The 10,087-nt window shown below is 43.7% G+C and overlaps 1 protein-coding gene across 3 annotated transcripts in view; it reads right to left on the bottom strand.

Moving 5' to 3' along the window:
• LOC122405451 (G protein-coupled receptor kinase 2) overlaps positions 1-10,087 on the bottom strand; it is a 40,383-nt gene that overhangs the window by 21,242 nt on the left and 9,054 nt on the right. For 2 of the 3 annotated variants that reach the window (XM_043410203.1, XM_043410205.1), the window contains exon 1: positions 4,663-4,937. The exons of the other annotated variant lie outside the window; for it this stretch is intronic. The gene's annotated coding sequence lies outside the window, so the exon portion shown is untranslated. Of the gene's footprint in view, positions 1-4,662; positions 4,938-10,087 lie in introns of those variants that run through there. 3 annotated transcript variants of the gene reach the window in all.

Here is a 10,087-nt window from a genome sequence, read left to right on the forward strand (position 1 = left end):
TTCTTGATTTTCGTCTTATTTTGGCCTCTAGAATCTTCCATTAAAATTTTTCCCAGGGTTAGCCGAACCACCCTGTATAGCAACGGAGTTGCTCGAGCGCTTGTGAGAGCGCGAGCCTTCTGGTGGCGAGCATGAGAGGTGACGCCATACACTCTGCTGTACAAAGAACGATGTTAAACTCCTTGTTACTTGGACTTGACAGTGGACCGACCGTAAGTCAGATTCCGATAGGATTAGGGTTAATTACACATCTGTCGACCACTCGGGTTAAAAGAACAAAAACAAACATAGACTGATGGTATCCTACTGTGGAACAAAGTATTCTACTTATAATAGAGTTATATCTGGAAAGCATAAAATTAATTGGGTTCATTATGCGTGTATTCTATTCCAATTGAGACGAAAAGATGCATCTATAGTTTTCGAAGGAATCTAAAATATTTAGTGGACCTAATAGTTTTCCTTCTGTGGAAGTTAAAGGAAAGATGATGTTTGAGAAACACTACCATAAGGAAACACTCTGTCCCCGTCTGTATCAACAATTCTCGCCGCACTCTGTACACCCCCCCTGTCCCAAACCAAGCCACTCGCGAGTAGAGCCGCGGAATGGACTCCCGTAGAATTAGATTCAAACTGGATGGATTCTCATCAAAGTGGATCTTACGGCTTGGCTGCATTACACCGGTAAATCCTATTAAACTGCGACAGCTAACGAATGGGTAACCCGACACGAGCTCTAAATTAAGTAACGAACGAAAAAAGACAGGGCCGGAGGGGGGCGGAGGGAACGGGACGCGACGATCGTTAGAGGTTTTGAAATGCTTTTTCTCGGTGACGCGATTCCTGTTTCGCGAAACCGGATTCGGAAGCGGCGGGCAGCGCCGATAACGACGGGAGAAAAAAATGTCACCGCAAAGGAAACAACCGGATGGTCGTCTGTTTCCCATTCCGCTATCTTCCGACAAATATCACTGCTGCTTTGATACAGAAAAATGATGTAATATCCGAGTGCGCAGCATGACATTTTTTTTCACCATTAAACTGACACTTTTATTACTGATTCGCCTTGTAGACGACTCAAAAGTAAAGCAAGATTAACGTAGCTCATATAATGACTCGTAGGAGGACAAGAGATCGATAATTAAGACCAAGATAAAATTTTTGTTCATTATTCGGGAATAAAAGCTCGACTTTCCTGCCTTACGTCCCCCATCTTTTTTTAGCTATTCGGCGTGTCCTGTCCAGTTTTCCCTCCTATCACGCCACGCCTCGAGGTGGCGTTAGCGTTCGTTACGCGCGAAATGCATTACAGCCTGACAGCGTCGCGAATGCTTTTAACGGACATCAACGATCCTGCATACGAGCAACAAGACACCGCGATTGATCGATTATTGGCAGTTTCTATTTCCGCTCATAATCTGCCCGCGTGCCAGCCGACGGGAAACAAACATCCCCGTGACTATTCCTTCCCGTGCGTTCCTAAACGTCTCCACCGTGGGCATTTTGTTTCCACGGACGCGACCGACGATCGTTTTCAACAGTTGTCCGGTGGAAAGGGGAGGGGGCGCGGTTGAACGCCACGTTGCGTAAATGCATCGTTCCGTGAGAACGGGCCGAGGCTTTAGGATCGTACTTATTATTTATGAAACGTGCAACTTTTTCCTCGCGCCGGGAAATACCAGCGGGCTCCTCCTCGCTCGGAAACAAACAAGCCACAGCATCCAGTCTGTCCGATGATTAATGCGACCGAGCCCGTTGTCGTCGACTAGACAAATTACTTTCCACGAGTTTCCACGGTTTTTTTTTTTTTTTTTGCCAGCTATTGTACAAGGTGTTCCGGCTGCTAATGACAATTCTTTTAATGGGTGGTTTGCACGGACCAACGTAAGACGTTCGAACAAGAATAAATAGATTTTGTTGTTTTTTTACTTCAGTGTGGATACACGTATACCTTCGATCAATTAGTTATCGATAATCGATAGCAATACCTGTACTTTAAAACGCTTGTAATAAATAAAATTTAATATATATATATTGTTGAATTGTGTCTGTTTCTATTTGTTATTATATAATTTGAAAAACTATAGCAACGTGTTTGGTCCATATCGAAATTGGAGAGGAAGAAAAACAGAGGGCGGCGTAGAGAAAAAAATAGGGAGAGATATTAATTGTTCCGTATCAGCATGAATACATAATCGTCGGTCAAACAGGAAGCAGCGATCAACGCGCGACAGAAAGCAACGATAAAAGTTCCGACGGCACGCGCGGAACAAAATACGAGCAGCGCAACGTTTGTCAGTAATACTGGGGAACGAAAGCCTTTTCGAACGCGGTATCGAATGTCTTATCGTGTGCATTCTTCTTTTAGAAGACTGTCGGGTATTCGATACTCAACACCGAAACAGGGAACAATCTATCAATTACACGGTTACGTTCCACGGAATAATTCTCGACGTTCTCGAAACAGTCGCGTCGATAGGTTAGGAAATTTAGGTTTCGCTGAATGTGGAACAAACACACGCTTACGGGGGTACACAGACCGAGATAAGGAAATTGGCAGTTTAATCAACGAACGCAACGATGCGATTACCGAGCCATTGACTCGTAATAACGTTTTTGTTTATGTCCTCGGCTTTCAAAATATCTATGCATATAGATAATGTAACAGAAATAATGTTTAAATAAGTTACCGATACCCTCATTATTTAAATGGCACAAATATATCAGCACTTTCATATTCGGAATAATAATTAGACTGCGAGTTTTGTGCATGGAATACGTGCGCTAAATATATGCAAAATACATGCAATTCTATAAAACGAAATACTAATATTGTTAGATTCATTTATGAAATATATTCACCCATATAAACATCCCTGGGAAAAATTTTAATGGGAGACTCTGGAGACCAAAATAAGACGAAAATCAAGAATATCAATTTCTTGACTGTGGCTTCGTTAAAAAGTTATTAACAATTAAATTCAACAATTTCAAATCATTCTGAAAAAATTATTTTCGGTTGCGGGGGTCAATTACAATCATTTTTGGTCATTACATATACCCCCGAAATCCTACGCATTTTCAAGAAAAAAATTCGAGAATATGCCTAAATTTTTCGACGAAAAGAAAAATTTCAAATCATTCTGGAAAAATTATGTTTGGTTGCGGGGGTCAATTACAATCATTTTTGGTGAATAGACATATCCCCGAAATCCTGCGCATTTTCGAGAAAAAAATTCAGTACTGGCGGAAGTTTAAATGTTAATAACTTTTTAACGAAACCTCTTTTCTTGAGTTTGTTTATAAAAATGAATATTATTCGAAAATTTCCTTGACCGAACAGCAGAGATGGGCGACGTTTGATTTGAACAACAGATGAATAAAAATACACTGCAATAATTTATTTGCGATGTTTATTTACTTGCACAGTTGTACAGATAAGTTTCAACAGTTTTTTAATCTCTTGGTTGAAGATCAGTCCCTGTCAGTGCTACGGATACAACTACGGAATACTATCGAGAATCTTAATAATAAATTAAACGTAATTGATACAAGTGAAAAATCTCGCGACACGAAGCTATTTGTTTCGTTGAATATATTATACACGTTTCCGGTAATGGCTTGGGAGGAGTAAACTACATACACGGATAAATTGTTTTATAATTTAAATTCTAATAAAAAAATCGTACGTCTTCCAGTCGTTATTTTTCTGTGTAAGAATTCTGCCCATCTCCGACTATTCGAATATGCACTCCCAAGCCCTAAATGTAACGAGAGGATGCTGGAAAGCTCGCGAACGAAAGGGGCGATTGAATGAGAGACAATGAACGCCGATGGCAGCGCGGGGGAGTTCATTGAAAGGGTACGGAGCGAACGAGCGAACTTTTGCCCGCGAATCGGGAGACATTGCGGCTGGCAACGCGAGCGATGCGTGCCTCGCGGCACAAACCGCCTCTTGTGCGTGTGCATCAAACTGAAAAATCAAACGCGTGGAGAGAAGGGGACCCATTGTCTGCCGCAGACTGGAAACACTTACGTCGCTGAATTTCGGTCCCGACAGCTTTGATACCCGGTCACCCACGCGTTCCGTCTCCCCCGTAACAGCGGGAGCAATCGTAAAGCCAACCGAGCGCTAATGTGGTGACAGCGACAATGTAAATAGACGGTGGACTCCGTGCACAACGACGAGGTCGTAACACCTGCTCGACCATGAACTTGGAAACGCACGGACGACGAGTAACTCGCAGGGGGCTTCAACGGGGCGAAGCCCGCCGAAATATTCTCGTGATCGTGGTCACGTTTCGATCACGAGACGCCGGTTGGAAACTGTCACGCGAGCCCGGTAGACGGACGGTTTTCCCCTCGGTTCGAGTGTATTGTCCCTAATCGTGCGCGCACGAGTCTCTCGGGGCAAGGCTGAGAAAAAGGAACACGAGAGAAAGCAGGGACGAAGAAAGAGACGCGGTTACCGACGGAGCGGCGCACGGTGTATAAAGCACGTCGCAGGGCACGAGCCTCGGCGCGACGTCGTTTTCGTGAAACACGAGACGGGCGTAAACGATCGCACCAGACGCTTTCTACGAGAGGGTAGGGCGACTCGGGAGGGGGCGGAGAAGGGAGTAGCACGTACGGTGTCGGTACACCCGGTATAATGTAACACACCGATAGCAGAGCACCGCGCGGTCGTAACAGCGACACGAAGAAAGCGCAATGGCCGACCGCTGCACCTCCGCTGGTAGCTTCGATCCTCCCGTGGCCACGAGGAAAGGCTCACACACTTTCGCATCCGTTCCGTGGCCGACACACGTGCACGACACGCCTCGTCCGAGTCGACGGGGCCGCGATGACACGCGGACGTCTTTCGACCGTTTCACGGGACGGTTCGTATTGGTCCGATCGTATGAACCCGCTGCCACTCGCGCCAGACCGCCGCGCACCGTCCCGTCCGCTGGATAAAAACCGACTGACTGGCATGCTCCGTTTCGAGCCGCGATGCACCGCCGCGGATGATGAGAGGTTAGGTGGGGTCGGGGGCGGAAAGGGGACGCGTCGGGACTCCGAGCGGACGCGATGCATCCACCCCGATTGGGGCGACAGAGACACAGATAGACGCGCGGACGACTCCGATTGGGCGTGGTAGAGTCCCTAGGCTCGTCTTCGGATACCGACTGCGGGTGCGATCCTCGCGGGCGCCATGTTTGCTAGGACGCTGGCGCGGTAGATTCGAACGCGGTTCTCAGCGATCCTGGCAAAACCAGATTTCCATCGAACGAAAAAATCAGAAATATACTCGCACCACCGAATATATTCTGTTCCGACCATCGAGTCTGGCCGCCATTAATAATGTTTTATCAATCTATCTTTGGACAACAAAGTGAAAAGTCTGATGACGTGCATATGCGTCATTCGTATCCTGGAACAGAATCTGAATGACGCATGATTTCATTTGGCACCAATGTGTTAAATTTAAGTAAAAATATTTAAACAAGTGTAACGAAATTGATACTTCTTTTTATCTTGACCACATGTAACGTCCCCCATTATTTCTTTTTTTTTAAATTTAATATTGTAGCTGGCAATAAGACGAATTCATCTATGTATTAATATCATGTGCTGTTGTGTTCTTGTATTTTCTGTAACGATTACTATAATGATTCCAGTTTTCGTTTAAGTCTCAAATGCCCGATGACGCGGCGAACGGAATATTGCCGCGCATTTTTCACGCCTCTCGCGGACCGACGCTAATTTCGAATCCCGTGCCCGCTCGCGCTAAAATTACCCCCCTTCTCGAGCGCAAAAACGAGTAATCTCAGAAGTCGACGCGTGCAACAATGCATCTGGAGCATCAATCACGCGTGTCATTAATGGTTGCGGTTGCGGTTAGAAGGGATCAAGAACTATAATTCACCCGGAGTGCGTATACGCGATGTAGCGCGTTATGCGTTGGTACACGATTTATGCGATGTCCATTCGGTCGCTGGCAAGGCAAAAAGCCAGATCCAATTTTTATCTGTGGATACCTTGTCGTTCTTGAGCTTCGATGTAGTGTAATAAGTTTCGAGAATATAACATTGAATTTACGTTTCATATCATTTTTCTGTATTACAGAAAATTTTATATTATTATCAGAAACAGATCACGTTCGCCTTATCAATTTTTCAGGATGTTAAGGATTCTTTGGGTCGAAGAGGATTTACATCTCTAATGCCATATCGATTAAATGTTATAGTTTTTTAAAGAGAGCCACACTTCTTAGTCGGTTAAATAAACTGCTAGTTTCCATGTTTGACGGTAGATACCGCCACCAAATTCTGGCGACCGACACTGCAGTTATTCTATTCACATTAAAAATCTGTGTGTTTGTGATTTGCCTGTATCTGCTACTACGTTTTTCCAATCCAGACGAAACTTTGTTCAGTTGTTGTTTATGTTCCGACGGTAAGTATAGGCTATGTAATTTTTGAAAATATTATGTATAATTATTATTAAATTATCCTATTTCTGAACGAAGAAAGGACAGATAAAAATTCTAAAAACGTATAATTCGATTTACATATCATAAAATATACGTCTAAGTAAAAAATGCCTGAATATATTATTACGAATTTACAATTTTATTTTTAAATAAACTAGAAGTATCCTAAGCTTGTATAAAATTGTCAGACAACGCTTCCTTGTATACGAGATTTTTCAGAATTTATCACTGGAATTTAACGGTATCAACTAGTGAACAGTAACAATTACAATACAACTGACGTCAATGAATGTTGAAGGACAATTGCCGAGTCTTAGCATTAAACGGGAGGACCTTTGACTCCCCCACCACGCACACAAATCGTGACCATTCACTTTCCACACCACACACGCACAACCAACACACGGAAAGTAATTTTTCTCGAAAATTATACAGCTGAATCTAACGTTTCGAATTTCGCTGATAAAAAAAATCATTAACGAAACAAGAGGATCCGCCGGGTTGCATTCGTACGGGTCGCGTAATTTTTGTAATTCGTCGTTGTAAAAATAACAGAACCCTTTCCACTCGGGGTGGGCGTTCTCTATGGAAATGTTCCTGAAATTGCAAAAACAAAGGGATTGCCGCGCGACTGGATGGAAATGTAAACACTGTTTTTTTAACTCCCCTGCCTACGCCTCGCAACAACCGATGCAGCGCAAACAAATATTTAGATTAATCGATAACGTAGTGGGTATTGTTATTGAGGGCTGTTATGCTGCCTTCGGGGCAACTTCCCTCGTTTTCCATTCCAAAGTTTTTGTTCTTGGATCGAAAACACCAGGGCAGTCTTTAAAAGCTTATTCGTATTTTTGACACGTATTTTGTACCAGATAAAGACGCGTTAGACATTTCATAATATTAAAAAAAAAAAGAATGCCCGAGCAATGGTCTTTTTTTGCTCGTTGAGGTGGTGTTTCCCCTGAAAAGGAACCCCTCTTCATCCCCGTTCACCGAGTGTCGTGCCTCATATCGGAAGTATGTCAAGAATTTCGCCCGTGGGCCGTTTTCACTAATAGCTCGCGATAATTGGTTCGCCGTGTTCGTCGCGGTTACGCCACGAAACGAACCGTGTCAAAAGCTGCCTGTTACTTGAATTATAAGGATTTTTTGCCACGTCCTCGTCCGGCTGTACGACGATGAGGTCACGATCAACCGGAGAACGGCGAAAAAGTTTCACGTCGTCGCGATGAAAAATTTATTTAACCAATAGTTTATACTAAATTTACATTATTTATTATCTATACGCGTTAAATTATAATGGATCGCTTTTGAATGAATATTGGGTGTATCATATTTTTCCTGTTCGTTTAACATTTGTAAGTAAGATTTTGTCACTGTTCTTCAGCCACCATTAATCAATACGAGGTTTCGAGATTTTGTAATTATGTCGTACGATCGTCGAATTGCACCAAAACGATTCAAAATTTGCATTTCACTCTCGATTAATTCCGATTAACGAGACTTTGTCCCTCCTCCCCCTCGCGCTAGAGCAAAATTTCGTTTGAAACGGTCGCTAAACCGATTCCCTGTTTAATCCCGCGCCATATCCCACTCAATCGATCCCAATCAACTAGCGACGACTGTATTTTTATCCTCGTTAATCTAGATTCCGCTGCACCGAGCCCAAATTGACAAACTACCGCTGTATTTCTATCGCGTCCTGCAAACTTTGATCAAGTCCAGCACCGTTGGTCAACCCTGTACGTGGAACGGTGATTCTTTTTTTTTTTATAACATCCCGAACAACGGGGTTGTAATCCAATATTTTGTCGAAACAATTATTCGCAGACGGTATTAAAAAGCACACGGCCAATTTGGAAATGCAAATACGGTGTTATATACCAAAGAATACTGAATCTAGAGAACACGCTAAATACGAGATTAGTCACTGGCGCCCGATCCCCGGATATTTGACATTTGGATTTAAAGCGGGGTGTTTGTACACCCACACCTCGCTCAATCCAGGGTTAATTTCCCTTCAATCCTCCGCGCCTCTTTCACCGTTAATCCGAGCTTTCGTCCGTGTTTCGCTATTCTGCAGAATCTTATTAATCTAGACATTAATTCCGCCTTTTAAACGCGATCTCGCCGCCGCCCGTGGCGTGAAATTGGCTACGTGAACTCTTGTTGGTTCGGCCAACCACGAAAGTCCGTTTTTGCGCTGCAGAGTTTGCCAGTCATACGCTTCTCCTATGCGACGCGGAAAACTAACCTACTTGCACCAAATTAATATTTTATTGCGTTCGAATAAAATTTAATCGATCGAATTACCGTAGACCATCTATTATTAGTCGTGGCTCGGTCTCTGTTCCGCTGCGATCGTTAAATAAGAAATAAGTGGAAAAACTATTTTTCGGTCGCGTTATAAACGATCGGGCTCGACGATTGTGCAACGACGAACGATACGAGCCGGTGTATCGAGTAACGACAACCACGTTCCGCAGGCCGCAGAGGCTTTCTAAGCTGCGGATCTTTTTCTCCAGATCGAATTGCCTTTCGTTCGCCCCGATGACCGACGACACTCGAGTTCACCTCGGTCTCGTCGACGACAGCGCGTTGTTCCAACCCTCGCGTCGCGCGAAGATTATCCTCGCGAGATTCAGTTGTCTCGAAGTCTGCTGGTCATCCCGATTTGGTCAAGCAAAAAAAAAAGGAGATAAAGCCTCGACATTCGACACCAGCAGATGTTTATACACGGCGACGTCATTAGCCTCCAAGTCGCCCGAGTTTTTTTTTGCCGAGACGACCGTTGGTCGACAATCGAAGAAAAGGACAGCGAACGAGAAAAAAAAAGCATTGTCTCCGGCACCCCATTCCACATCGTTTTTTCGACGTCGTCTTTCACGCTTCGCTGGGCTCCAAGGGGGATCCCCCCCTCGGTTTCTGTCTCGAAACGTGTCTCAACGCGCACGAAAAAACAGTTGGTTCCTTAAACCTTAACCGTCACGTTGCCCATATATGGGTGACAGGATTTACCATTATGATACCAGAAAAATTAATTCTCAAGTTGAGACGTTGAGGGAAATGAATTTGAATAGAATTTGTGAATTTTTTTACGAAAATAAGTACTCAATCAAATTTTAGGTTATGTAGCTTACGATGGTCTGAAATAAAGATTTCACTTGTGCAGAACTTTATACGGTTTTGATCTGGCAGTGAACGTGTTAATCGATGATTCTTTAACACTAGAATATTTATTGATACCTTTCATATGTTGACGATAACCTTACAATACGATTTTTCTTTTAATTAGAATATGTATTCATGCCATAGCATCAATCAAATTCAACATAAGTTGTTAAATATGGAATCAGATATCTGTCGAATTGACGTCTTCCGTAAATCTAGTGTTAATTTTTAATCCTCGTCCGAGCATGGGAGCAACGAAGCTTAAGAATAACTAACCGATGATCCCAATTACTTCGAAACCGTTCGTAATCAGAGCACTTGAAACGTGATGTTCGAACGTCTTCGAGGGGAAAAAGGGTCCGGATTCGTAAGAACGTTCGATGATGAGAATCCGCTGGCCCCGGGGACCGTAATCGCGGAACGGATTCACGACGACAGCGT

The sequence above is a fragment of the Colletes gigas genome, unplaced genomic scaffold (assembly GCF_013123115.1).
Source record: "Colletes gigas isolate AHSC1104 unplaced genomic scaffold, ASM1312311v1 Colletes_gigas_Sc00004, whole genome shotgun sequence".
In the NCBI taxonomy this organism is placed as follows: domain Eukaryota; kingdom Metazoa; phylum Arthropoda; class Insecta; order Hymenoptera; family Colletidae; genus Colletes; species Colletes gigas.